This window comes from Colossoma macropomum, unplaced genomic scaffold, assembly GCF_904425465.1.
Source record: "Colossoma macropomum unplaced genomic scaffold, Colossoma_macropomum, whole genome shotgun sequence".
NCBI classification, from domain to species: Eukaryota; Metazoa; Chordata; class Actinopteri; order Characiformes; family Serrasalmidae; genus Colossoma; species Colossoma macropomum.
This window is the reverse complement of record NW_023495466.1, coordinates 243,962-257,919: the sequence shown is the minus strand read 5'-3', so window position 1 is coordinate 257,919 and position 13,958 is coordinate 243,962. Positions and strand designations below refer to the sequence as shown.

The 13,958-nt window shown below is 37.1% G+C and overlaps 1 protein-coding gene across 9 annotated transcripts in view; it reads left to right on the top strand.

The window, feature by feature from the left end:
• Nucleotides 1–4,695: 4,695 nt before the first annotated feature.
• Nucleotides 4,696–13,958, top strand: part of LOC118802178 (NACHT, LRR and PYD domains-containing protein 12-like) — a 58,049-nt gene continuing 48,786 nt past the window's right edge. For 3 of the 9 annotated variants that reach the window (XM_036562662.1, XM_036562664.1, XM_036562655.1), the window contains exon 1: nt 4,696–4,882. The gene's annotated coding sequence lies outside the window, so the exon portion shown is untranslated. Of the gene's footprint in view, nt 5,033–5,093; nt 5,232–13,197; nt 13,219–13,958 lie in introns of those variants that run through there. The other 6 variants (XM_036562661.1, XM_036562657.1, XM_036562659.1 and 3 more) reach the window with 5 other exon arrangements.

The following is a 13,958-nucleotide window of genomic DNA, read 5'->3' as shown; positions in this document are numbered from 1 at the left end:
ACTGTTTGTATGTAATCCCACTCTTATACTTCACCTCAAATACCTTGATCATTTATCCTCTCCTCTTTCTGCCAAACAAAAGTATTTTTATTGCTTTAAATGACAGCGCTGGTACATATTCTTATGTTGCTGGTATTAAACGCGTTTCATCAGTTCTTACAGGCCTTCTCTCAGTCACTTTGTTACCTCGTCTCATAATTATAATAACTCATCACAATTTGCTCAAAAACCATGTAATGGTTACTTAAACATCTACATAAAGTATAATTCTACATTCCAATCTCCTCATACCTTGGTAATTAATTAAACAGTAACCTTTAATTTTTATCCCCCTTTGCACTCGTGGCCACACATCAAGACAAAATCACACAGACATACACAACATTTATCTCTCAGCACTTTTCTCTCTCTAGCATGCTTTTTCTCTGGCACACTTTTTCTCTGTTTCTCTCTGGCGCGCTTTCTTTTTTCTCTGTACACGTTTTTTTGTCAACCAGCGGCTCGCTCCAATCACTATATTATTTTCACACACAACATAAAACTACTTGATTTGTCCACTCTGTCTTTTCTAACTGTTTCTCCTTTTTATAATTTTTCTTTTTTCTTTTACATTTTCCTCCCTTCTCATACAGCACACTACCCTTATCACTCTATTATCTCTTCAACACAGTTACAAACCTGTCTTTAAAGTATTTTAGTTTAATATAAGCGATCACATAACCCAGTAAGCAAAGCCTGGTCACACATAAATAGCAGAACTTTTATAACAGGTGTCTGCTTACCTTTTTCTCTCGAGCGCTCGCTGTGGACCGGCTTTGTCACAGAATCACGTGGTGGCTCACAATGGCAATCTTAGCAATCTGGTGCTGATAAAGATTTTTCAGGTTCGTCACTCGTCCCCGTAACAGGGCCACCAATTTATGTCGGGACTAAGTGCAATTCCCTCTGGCCCAAAGCCCCAACATATGAAAAAATTATACTAATCTGTTCCATAACTATATTTCCGTTCTTCAATTAATCTAATTGCTGGTTCTCATCATAAACGCAAAATAAAAGAAAGTTCAGTCAAAAATAAAAGAAAGTTGAATAAAAGACTTCAGCTGTAGAGTTCTTTGTGAAGGAAGGAAAAGGCTCACTCTTCATTTATTGAGCTTCAGGTGGCAAGATGGCTCCTGGACAGCCAAATGCAAAGTACATTACAGAAACATTATTTTTTATACCCTGTTTGGGGGCGATGAAGCAATCGCCCCCTCCCTCTCACCTTTTCTCATTTCACTTTGGCTCCCATTGTTTCCCATCCTTACACTTCAGCTGGAAACCCTTATTTTCAACTGCACCTGTCCTTGTTTTTCTTAAAAACTTGCATGCTCAGCTATCCTAAGCTGCCCTCATCTTCTCAAGGTTTTTAATTAAATTTTATCTTTTTAAACTGGTTCCAACACTGATACAGTTTAGTTTCCTATCAGCTTTACCTCCCCTCTCACAGGCCAGCTTGTTCTTGCAACAAAGCACACTAGTTTCTAGAAGCTTCTGAACTTCAGTGACTCTCCATTGCAAAATCCCCTGACCTTCACAAAGCATGGCCTTTCCTTAGTGAGAGGATTAATACACTTTTGTTAATCAACTTTTTAGCTTATAATTATGGATTTCTTATTGATTATAATGGTAATATATTCATTACAGTACCACAATACTCTGAATATTAATCACTGAAAAAGTTCAGAAACCAAGCAGTGTAATTTGTAGGTGGATCCTCAGGTCAGCTGCCGTCCACAGAAATCAGCATCCTATGAGTTTTAAAAGTCACTGATTTCTTACAAAGTCTAAGTGGAAACACTGTTTTCGTAAAAAACAATGATAAATTACACACACTGACGTTTCTGCACCCAACATTCAAAAACTAAGAGAAATAATAAATAATAATAAATACTAAAACGAAACCAACTTTACTGTTTAGGAGACTTAATTTCAATTAACATTTCAGCCTCAGAGGCTTCATTTAACGCTTGTAAAAGTCAGATAGTCAGATAGTCAGTGGAACATTGAGTGGCATGTTTATGATTGAAAGTGATAAATTTGTACATACTGGTTTGCATATCTGTGATTTTAATGTCATTTTAATATAATGTACCTGTGATCTGATCACTGTCTTTTTATACTGTAAAGCTTGAGAATGAGAGTCTTATATCAACACAAACACACAAGCAGCAGCTCATTCTGGCTATTTTTGGCTTAAGATGTGGTGGGAGGGGAGGGGAGAGTCACAACATCAGATTCCAGAGATCTGATAACAAGTCAGTACTTGTGAGTTGTTTTGTGTGCAACATTAGACTTTGGCAGTATAACAGTAATAATGTGTCCCATAGTTTTTTTTAAATTATGATAGTATTTCAAAATGACGATGGTATTTCAAAATTATGACAAGTGTACGTATATAAAATGGTGTTATGTACCAATTTATCTGGGCCAGTAGTATCTAATGTCTCTTTTTTCTAATGATGTTTCTCCTATGGAATTTTAGAAGAGGCACCTTTATTCCTCCTGAGCCATCCTGACCCCCAGATTATTCTGACTGCATTTTTGTGACACTTGACTGGTCCACTGTATTACAGAATTATTAATAATTAAACTGCGTTAACAGTCTAATTTTGTACTTGAACCCTTTGAACGTTCTACTTGTCATTATTATTAGTAGTAGCAGTAGTTGTAGTGTGATATTTAATTGTGTGATGATAAAACTAGACTGGTAACTGCAGCTGCTGGGCTAAAATATAAATTTGCCAGTACTGAAAATCCCAGCCTAAGTACAAGTACTGTTACTGTACTGATAATTTACTCAAATACAAGTAAAAGTATTAGTAGATAAAATTACTCAAGTAAGAATAAATAAGTAGTTTATTGAAAAACTACTTGATTACTGACTTACTTTTTCGTATTTCTGCTGTCACAACCTGAACATATTTCTGAGTTGACTCGGCTACATTTACACACCTGTCTGTGTAAGGAACAAGGAACATTAAACTGCATGTGTTTCATGGTTAGATGATTATATAAGACATCCTAGTTTATCTGTTTCCAATAAAGTATTTTAGAGTCCCAGAAAGACGTGCAGAGAATATTACTGTTTAATTAAGTTCATTTAAAAGAAATAAACTGATTAATAGATTGCTCAATTAATATTGTAATTTTAGTGAGACCTGCTGCCCATCAGCTCCCTGGACTCTATCTTACTTTAATAGGTGTGAACCTACAGAGTAAACACATTCACAGCCTTCAAACTGTATATTTTCACTGAAATCGGTTCAGAACATTTACACCATTAAAATCAGCAGCAACGTCAGCAACTTACACAGCTTGGATTTTTTACTGTAATATATTTCACTAATAATCATGCTGATCACTTCATACAGAATCAGACATTATTACTGCATTAGACAGTTAACCAGCTAAACAGCCTCTCTATCTCTGTAGGTGAGATAGAGGAGTATTTTTTAGCCTCTGCATTTTTAAGTTAGTGAAAGTCCAGACGTGATAACTGTACCGGTTTTTACTGTCAGACTGAATGATGATCTGAATATTACAGCTCAACACTGTTTAAACTCTGTCTGAGTGATGCTCTAATGTTGCTGAGGGCTCGTGATTAATGTGAGGTGAGCTCTGATTCATACTTCATACTTCATACTCCACCTGGAGTCTGATCATGCCAGGCCAGTCAGGTTAAACAATGACAGCTCGACAGAATCACCGTCCAGAGTTTATGAAGAACCAGTATTAGACTAGATTTCTTCTATCACAGCCGAACACAACCGTTTATCTCCAAAAACAGCTACTAAACTAGGCTGTATAAACAGTAAACTGTAGGCTGTGGGTGACACCTGTTAACTAAAGCAGCAGACAGACACTGTAATAAAATATACACATCAGATTTTAAGTTTAATAAAAAGAATCATTATAAAAGAAAGAAGAAACCCGTAAACACGGTACCTGTTCAGCTCGGGTCAGCTAGCTCGGCTAACGCTGCCTCAGGCTGGAGTCGAGCAGTGAGAGCGGATCTCGGCCGGTTTCGTGTTCGGCCGCTGATAATAACGCCGTTTTCTTTAGTTCATGTTAAATGAACACAGATGACCGTTTGGATGCAGTCTGTTCCTTGTGTGCTGGTTCAGTTCTTCTCTGTCCTTCTCCACTAAACTGGACATCTCTGTAGTGTTTTTCCTGCTGTTTTTTTGGTTGGTGATTTTTTTAAAATTAACTACGTTTTGCTCTTATTGGTTTATGCGCTGATGCGCTCATTTATTTTTACTCTGTAATGTTATTAAAAATTAAAGTAATGAAGTAAAAGTATTTCATTAAAAATTAACTGAAGTAAGAGTAAAAGTACTACGATTTAATTCTACTCAAAAAATTACAGTTACAGGGAAAACTGTACTCAAGTACAGCAACGAGAGTAAATGTAATTTCTTAGTTACACCTCTGTAATTCTCCACCCAGTACATAAAGTTTAGTATGTAAATAAATCCAGTGCAATAGACACTTGTGTGACAAATGCAGTGTAGCTGATGTTGATCCATCAAAACTCTGCTTGCCCAGTCTTGTTAAGATTGGATATCAGATACACTCTAATGTGACGGAATGTGCTCCGACTGGTTTTCTCTTTCTGAGGGACAGGTTACAGCGAGTTTATTATTCAGTCTAAACTCCAGTAGAGGAGCTGAGTGTGTGTTCAGGAGTGTGATATAATAAACTGGTCGACTGTGAGAAACTACAGATCATATTATCATATAGGAGCTGATGAGTGTCTCTGCTGTAGGACTGGAGATCCTGATAAAGACAGAGCTGAACTTTTCTACCTGAAGACTCTGAAAGACACTGACCTCAGAATCAGGTAACTCTGCTCTCGGCTTTAAAGACTCTGAACACTGACCTCAGAATCAGGTAACTCTGCTCTCAGCTTTAAAGACTCTGAACACTGACCTCAGAATCAGGTAACTCTGCTCTCGGCTTTAAAGACTCTGAACTCTGACCTCAGAATCAGGTAACTCTGCTCTCAGCTTTTAATGGATATTATTACTGATTTATTACTATTTGTTTTTGAGGGGTGGCACGGTGACGCGGTGGGTAGTGTTGTCGCCTCACAGCAAAAAGGGCCTGGGTTCGATTCCAGGCCGGGCGGCCAGGGTCCTTTTTGTGTGGAGCTTGCCTGTTCTCCCCGTGTCTGCGTGGGTTTCCTCCAGGTACTCCGGTTTCCTCCCACAGTCCAAAAACATGCAGTCAGGCCAATTGGACATGTTAAAATTGTCCCTAGGTGTGAGTGTGTGTATGAGTGAATGTGTATTTTGTCTGTCTGCCCTGCGATGGACTGGCGACCCGCCCAGGGTGTATCCTGTATGTATGTTTGTTTTTGACTTTCAGTGTGAAACAGACTCACAAACTGAACTGAGGTTAGAGAGTTGAAGTTTTCAGTTCAGTGAGTTGTGGTTATTTGCCAATGTCTACATAAGAAGATGAACAATTCTGGTGTTTTCCTGTTCTGATTATTACTTTCTGTTGGAGTGTTTTATTTATGTAATGTTTCACAGTATGTTTCTTTGCATTGTGTATATTTTTTCTTTAGCCTGCAGATCTGCATTCTGTATTTATTCAAGGTTGTTTTCATTTTGCACTCTGTTAAATATATTTATCTGTTTATGACTGTCTCTGTACAGCCTCACAGCACTGACTGGAGATGGAGGCAGCAAAAAAATCTTTAAATTCTGATAATCAGTGTTTAGTGAAACTGTTTACAGAGGAAGAAATAAATCTACTTAACTTTGAATGGAAGTTAACAGAATAGCATTTCCAAGTAATTCTGTAGACTTTCTATTCACCAATTCATTATGAAATTTTAAAAGATTCTAGAAGATTGATTATTGATTGATCACAGGTCTTGGGGAAATTTTATACAGTGCTGTCACTGTATTATGCCCAGTCAAATAATTACACTCTCCGCCAAGCTCCGCCTTCTTCTTCTAAGCCCTCCATTCAGTGCCCAGCAACGTTTGCTATCCACCATTGTCTCAAGCCTTCCATTTGTTCAGCATGCCAGTGTTTGAATTTGAAGCTCCAGTTGGGTAAACTGGGGATGTTTAAACGTGAGATTCCATCCTAACGATTTGTACTTGTCCAAAGCTAAAAGAAATAATTAGTTTTATGTGAATTTTATGATTATAACATTATATTACTACAAAGGCTAACATGGGCTTTTTGAAAATGTGAAAGTAAACATCTAACGTTACTTCAGTGCATTAAGGTAAGACATGAATGGATCATAAGTATTTTTCATTCCTGCTGTGGCAGTACGCTTTAGCCTACAGTGATTAAGTTTAGGGTTTAACGTTTACTGTGTTGTTTTGTCTGATTTTATCTCAGTAATGTCGTCTTCATTGGGCTAACATGGCTGTGGTGAGCGGACGCATGATTTATAGTGAAGGGTGCTGCAGTGTTGATTGTGTTTATATGGATCCTGTGTTCTGGTTAATTGCTATTGTTTTGTATTACCATAGAGCAGTAATGTTGGATTAGGTAGGGTGACGACTGCATGGGTGGAACAGGCTGTAGGCTGATGAGACATTAGCTTATTTGGAGATTGCATTTACTATGTTGGCCTACCCAAAAATTGATGTCTGCCTATGGCACTGGATCAAACAATAGGCTATAACTTGTCATAGACCTCAGTTCTTTTGTGCTGCACAACAGATTGGGTGCTTCACAGCTAGAAAACATACAAGATCAGGATATGTTCAGATATTTATATTCAAACTTACTGTACTTCTATGGTTTTAACAAAATGAAAGTTTTTCCAACATCAAGTTTGATTAATTTAGTTCATCACGTTTGGTATCAGCTAACAAACTCTTCTCAAACTCGCTGTTCTTGAGCCAAAAGGTATGAGTGAGGGGGACACCGGCCTACTGCTCAGCTTCTTATTCTGAGTTTTCAGTCCACCTTAAATGGTGTCACACATAACATCTGAAAAAGAACTAGACAATAAGAAACTAGCTTCATGTTTTGGATGCTGTGTGCAAACAGACAGACAGGGCCCACGAGCTGGTTAAAGTGCCTCTCATCATATGTCAGAGATATTCTGATAGTGGTCTGTTTGTAATTATCTACAACCCCATTTGTAGTTGGGATGCTGTGCAAAATGTAAATAAAAACAAAATGCAATGATGTTCAAATAATTTAAACCCTATATTTAATTAAAATAGTACAAAGACAACATATCAAATGTAGAAACTGAGAAATTGCATTGTTTTTTGATAAATATATGCCTATTTTGAATTTGATGCCAACAACATGTTCCAAAAAAATTGGGACGGGGCAACAAAAGGCGGGTAAATTTGTGTAATGCTATAAAAACACCTGGTGGTTGATTGACAACTGTGGCACTGGATTAAAAACATACATGAGTCTGCAGTGGAAACCACACATCACCACTTATCTAACAACTGACCACACAGCACTGCAGATCAAACTACTGACCACACAGCACCACTTATCTGACTACTGACCACACAGCACCGCTGATAGAACTACTGACCACACAGCACTGCAGATCAAACTACTGACCACACAGCACTGCAGATCAAACTACTGACCACACAGCACTGCAGATCAAACTACTCACCACACAGCACTGCAGATCAAACTACTGACCACACAGCATTGCTGATCAAACTACTCACCACACAGCACTGCAGATCAAACTACTGACCACGCAGCACTGCTGATCAAACTACTGACCACACAGCACTACTGATCAAACTACTCACCACACAGCAGTACTGATCAAACTACTAACCACACAGCACTGCAGATCAAACTACTGACCACGCAGCACTGCTGATCAAATTGGAAAATATTCTTTCATCAGTTAAACTTTCTGCTGCAGCTGCTTCACATCAGGCCGTCTCTGTGTCTTTGTACAACACACCAGCGATTCTGTAATCTTCTGTTTTATAGAGAAAGAAGAGCTTTTATATGTAGCATGAATGTTATAGACTCTGTTTATATTAAGCTAGCTATACTGGCTAGAAGCTACTGCTAACCAAACCTGCCCGGCTAACATGAAGCAGCTTTTTCAGATGTTTTTTCAGCTAGGAGTCGCGTTTTTGACTGAGCAGTGAAAGGTGGATGTTTTCTGAAGTGCTGCTTCAAAAATCGCCATGAAACTATAAGAATAATGCTGTTTGGCAGATCGCTAACATAGCTAGCATTAGAGCTAACTTAGCTTTAAAGTCTGCTGCTCATTCGAAGCTGGAGCTCAAACTGCTAATGGCAGGCTAGCTAATTAGCGACTGTAGCCTGCTAGCCTACCGTAAGCTAATACCATTTAAACGAGGTCTGTAAAATAGACTTTACATATAAAAGTTTTTGTTTGTGTTTATGTCAGAAGTCTCTGCATCCTGTAGCTAAATGTGTCACAGAACCTGCTCCACGTTAGCCGGCTGGTGGCAGCAGCCGATGAAAGCTAACTAGCTTCCTTATTTTGGGAAACAGATACAGTTAGAAATGGCTTCTAGCATTGCTAGCTAGCTGCAGCTAAACAACGTCTACCAAATTCATACTACACAGAAGAACTTTAATTTCTTTTGAAAACAGAAATATTACAGAATCGCTGGCATGTTGTACAACTACAGAGACACTGCTTGATGTGAGCAGCTGCAGCAGTAAGCAGGGCTGCACCACACACAGCATTTTAGCTGTGTTTACAGTTAAATCAGTGCTTCCATTCACTTCCTTTTGTCATGATAGTGCACGGAAAATAACATATGTCTGTTGTAGCTCAGTATTTGAGCATTATAGTTCACTGCTAATGCTTAATCCGGACGTAATCGCGACTCTTTGTGAAAAGGGCCCACGGCCATTAGATCTTTACATTCATTTACATGCAGATGTTTCAGTAGCCAGCCAATGAAATGGCAGTGTTCGGCATGAAAGCTAATGGCCGTGCTCGTGGGTGGAGTTTGATGTCCAGCAGTGAGTGCACTCCTCCCCTGCTGACCAAACTTAATAGTATTAAAATGAAAACAACTGGAAAAATAAAATGTGAAATAAAACAAAATACTCTGTGTTGTTAACATAGTAGAGTGATTGTTTAATGTAATTAATTCCCTAAAATAAACACTGTATTATTGCAGTGTATGACCGAAGCTGTGTTTGTGAGTCAGTAGTATGAAACAAAAGCACAGTGTAATGTGTCTTTAAATGGAACATGAAATAGTTGCAGCACTTGTTTATATCAATGTGCATGTAAAGTAAGTACATCCACTTTTGTACTGGACTGTCATGCACACAAATTAGTATTATTGATATTTTCTATTGTTGTTCTTATTTTTGCTGTTACAGATTATGTTGATAATAGTTTTGGTTAATTAGCCACATATCCAGCATTTATGCCCAAATTTACATGCACTCCTACCAGATATGAGTACAGATATGCCAAGATGAACGTGATGAATAACAAAACTGTCAGTGAACTTGTGCGCTCATCTTACGGTCAGATGTGACCATAAGGATCTTTAATGAACCAAAGTGAGAAAAGTGAATCAACTGAATATATGGAGGTGATTGAAAGTTAATTAACAGATAATTAGCGGGATTAACACATAAGTGCTAGTAAGTTATCATGTTACTTCTTTATATGAAGAAAAATGCTTATTAGTTATTTAACAATGTAATAAGCAGCAGTTAGTACACAGATAATGAGTAAGTAAGACATAAACTAACGACAAACTAACTTATGACCTAACAGTGTACTTAATTACTAACTGATAAGTGCTTAATCAATTACTAAGTAATAGCTAATGCTTAAACAAGAGTTAACTAATAACTAAATAATGGGAAACTAATAGTTGATTATTGTATATTTAATGATTGATTAGCGACCCTTAATGTAAAGTGTTACCCATTATTTAGACCAAACTGGGTCTTTGATTAGAGCAAAATGTACCACAGAATTGGGTTTTAGTCCCAGTTTAAAACACTGTTTTACTGAAACCAGCTGGTTCAGGATTTTTTCCTTCATCAGACATTTAGGTCATGTATAAAATGCAGATAGTAGATCAGCCAATGTATAGTTTAATATCACTAATCAGAGCTAAACTGGTCAGTGAGGTCAGGTAGGAGGGCTGGTTTACAGTTTGAACAGTATGTTTCTAAAGTCTGATTGGATGGTGTTGAACATGGCAGTAAAGTTTTACACAGAGGTGAATTATTTCAGAGATTTTCTATATAAACTCTATTGTACTGTTTTATAATGTATTAAAACGAGGGCCAGATGATCAAAGCAGATGAAAGGACAGGAAGAGTCATTGATGTCAGATTGATGGCATTAATGATTGGAATATTTCAAGTCAAGTCAAGTCAAGAGGCTTTTATTGTCATTCCATCTATGTACAAGTACACAGTGGAGCGAAATTACGTTCCTCCAGGAACAACACGATGCAACAAGGAACAAAAAGTACAAAAGTACTAAATTACAAAGTGCGAACATGCAGACAGTGTGCAAACAAAAATTAAGCTAGAAAAAAAATAAATACAATAAATTAAACAGACATTAGACACAGTAAACAGACCGGACAGTATAGCACTGACACAGCACAGGTTTCTGGACATAAGGTAGTGGAATAAGGTGCAGACATATTTGATGTGATGTGATCTGTAAGTTATGTCAGATAACATACATATACACAGCAGTTACTGAGGTAGTAAAACAATTACAATTACTGAGGTAGTAAAACAGTTTCTGAGGTAAACACAGTATTGGCAGCAATGTTCCAGATAGAACAAGTAGAGCATCAAAAGAGGTGTGTTTGACTCTTTTTTTTTCGGTTTTGTTATTGATCCAGTCTCACTTTCATTTAGACTCGCTTTTGACTTGGTCATGGTCTTGGTCTTGTCTTGAACTCTACAAAGACTTGATTACAGTCCTACCTGTGAACTTCTATACCGTCTGTCTCTTTAGGTCCTGTGGACAGAAAACTATTCTAAACTAGCAGCAACATCTCAGAATATAGAATTAAACTGGCCAACTATTCACAGATAAAATGAGCTACTAAACAGTGAACAGCCAGTATTTTAAACTGGGTTCTCTCGTATTGAAGAGCCAGTGTGTTTACACAGTTAGCCCTTCAACTAAGCTAACTAATGTTAGCTTTACGTAACTAGTCACAAACGCTGTCAGGTCACATGAGACAAGTGAACAAATTTAACCACAGGAGCGACTACTAGTGATCTACTAACACAGCTACATTAAATATGATAAACAAATACGACAGTCAGTCAAAACAGTAAAACAGAGAAGACAGAAGACAAGAAATATTTACATTACAAACTGAAGTGATGGAACTCTCAGCCACTGAATTGTGTTATGGAATTGTCTTTGCCGAGAAGGACCCATGTAGTGCTGCTCAAAATAAGTAGGTCTTCTAAGATACCTTAGAAGATGGCTGACTTATGCTGCCTTCCCAGAGGGATGACTTATTATTTAATGTATTGTTAAAAATAATGCAACATGATTCATTAAGTCTGTTGTTACAAAACATCATGTTTTTATACCATATTAATACAGAATTAAATGGAACAGCATCTGTCTATTTTAGAGCCAGAATCATTTATTTCATAATTTATGAAAACTGTGTGCAAATGACAATATAATATAATATAAAATAATATAATTACAGTATTAGAGTAAATTAATATATGCTACGCTATATTTTAATTTAATAATTTTATATATTGAGCTCAATAAACTACTTTTAAATGGCTAATAAGCCATAATGATTTAGCATTTTGGTTCAGGCTGATCATGAGATAATGTGATGGCCTGGTTTATCAGGTGGACTCATTCTTATTTTGACAGTCACATGTATTTTAATGCTCAGTTGTCTGTGATTCCTTGGAACTGACTGCTGCATTTAAACCTCATAGATCCCCAGCTAAACCACTGCTGAGTGAATGACAGAACAGTGAGGATGTAAGTTTGCTACTGAAAGTGTTTGTTTTCTCTGTGAGGACTGACTCAGCTGGTCCCTCCAGACCGTCTAAATTTTTACTCTGTCCAAACCCAACACAGAAACAGAACAACAGTAAATGAACTGTCAAGTCTTGAGGACTGATTTGAGAACTGCTGCTCTAAGATGAGCTAGAAGGAACTTTATATAACATGATAAGATTGGTCAATATTATTTTTGTTGCATGGCAGCATAATCAAGAATCAGAAGATGATTTGGTAAAACTTTATTACTGGACATCATCTGACAGCATATGGCATCTTTCATGACATGTTTATGGCATGATTACGTCAGTGTAACGTTGCAAAGTTCAAGTAAATGTTACCGATGTTTTTTGGGACTGAGCTAAAGTCTATATTTTAATGGTAAGATTTGGTAAAACAAGAATTTTGTCTTTTAATACGATGCAGAATCATATTATATTATTTGATAAAATATTATGTAAAGAATCGTTCTTAACCTGACTGGGAATATGAACTAACCAGGTTAAAAAAGGTTCATTTTGAGTTCAGATGGACTTTAATGTTCTTGCAGATGTTCTACTTGTATTTTCATTGCTGTTCTTTTACTGTGTTGCTCTGATTAACGTGTTATCTGAGAGTGTAGATGTAGAAACCTGTACTGCTGGAAAACTCTGTCTCCATCAGAGCTTTAACTGGAGACAGAGAGCACTGACTCCCATATAATAACCCATATAGACATTTTTCTCTTTACTCTCAGAGCTCATATAGAAAAGTAATACATAGGTGTGTATTGTTTTATTTGGAAATGTGTTCCAAACACTAAAGTACATGAAGCAAAAAACAAACTATCTTGGCCGTTGTCATACATTTGCAAACGTATTTGATAAAAACATTTTACCGGACAGATGATAAAATCATCCTGCAGTTTGATCTGCCAAAACTACGCTTGTGATGTAATGTGAGAAAAATGTACCTCAACTAGTTCTTCCTAAAGAACAAGAAATGCAGTCATATTATCACCGAGTCTGGACTGAGAGTGTGTGTCGTTGTGTAGCACAGTGAAATATGAGAGAAGATACAGTACTGAAGTAGAGATAAAGTCAGTGTGTGCTGTCAGTAAAGTTTGCTTGTCTTTTGTTTTTAAGAATGTTTTCTGTGTAAATGAGCACTGATATGGCTTTGTACTGTAGACGGAACCAGTAAAGGTAAGATTGCTCTCTTTTTCCTGATTGATACAGCTTTACTGTAATGTTTCATTTTCTCTCTGTTTGTAATGATGGTCTTTGGTGTGAAACAGATTTTTCTGTGTGATTGATTCCTGTTTTCACTGCACTGTATATGAAGATGGTTCTTATGAGTTATTCCACACCAGCTCTCCAACTCACACCTGTCTAACGTCACATCATGGGCTTCTATGAATAAAAAATCAAAGCAAAAGCTTCAATTTCTCAGCCATACCCTTTAGGCTCAGAAATGTGTTTTAAGCATTGAGTGTAACTGTTTACAGAATGACTGAACAGAGCTGAAATATTAATGGGTATAAATACAACACTCATAATTATATTTCACCTTAAATGAACAGGTTTCATATTAATAAATGTCCATGAGAGGTTAATTTATTGGATAATGTACTTTTTCTGAAAAAAATTCAGCAGTTTCTCCCAGGCATAGGTTATATTTTGGCGGTGCACTCAGGCGTATAAACACCAACCCACGTAAGTTTAAACACTTGAAAAAAAGCATTGCTATTAATCTGTTTCAAACAAAAAAACTGCTTTGAATTTGATTGCTAAATGAACGCAGCTCAGATCGAGAGAGGGAGAGAGAGAGATATGAAGACAGTTGGAGAACGAGCAGCAGCAGCACACTTTAAAGTTAGCATAATGTTAGCTATCTATTAGGGGTGGGTGATACAGCAAAAATGTCATGTCTTGATACTTCAAGA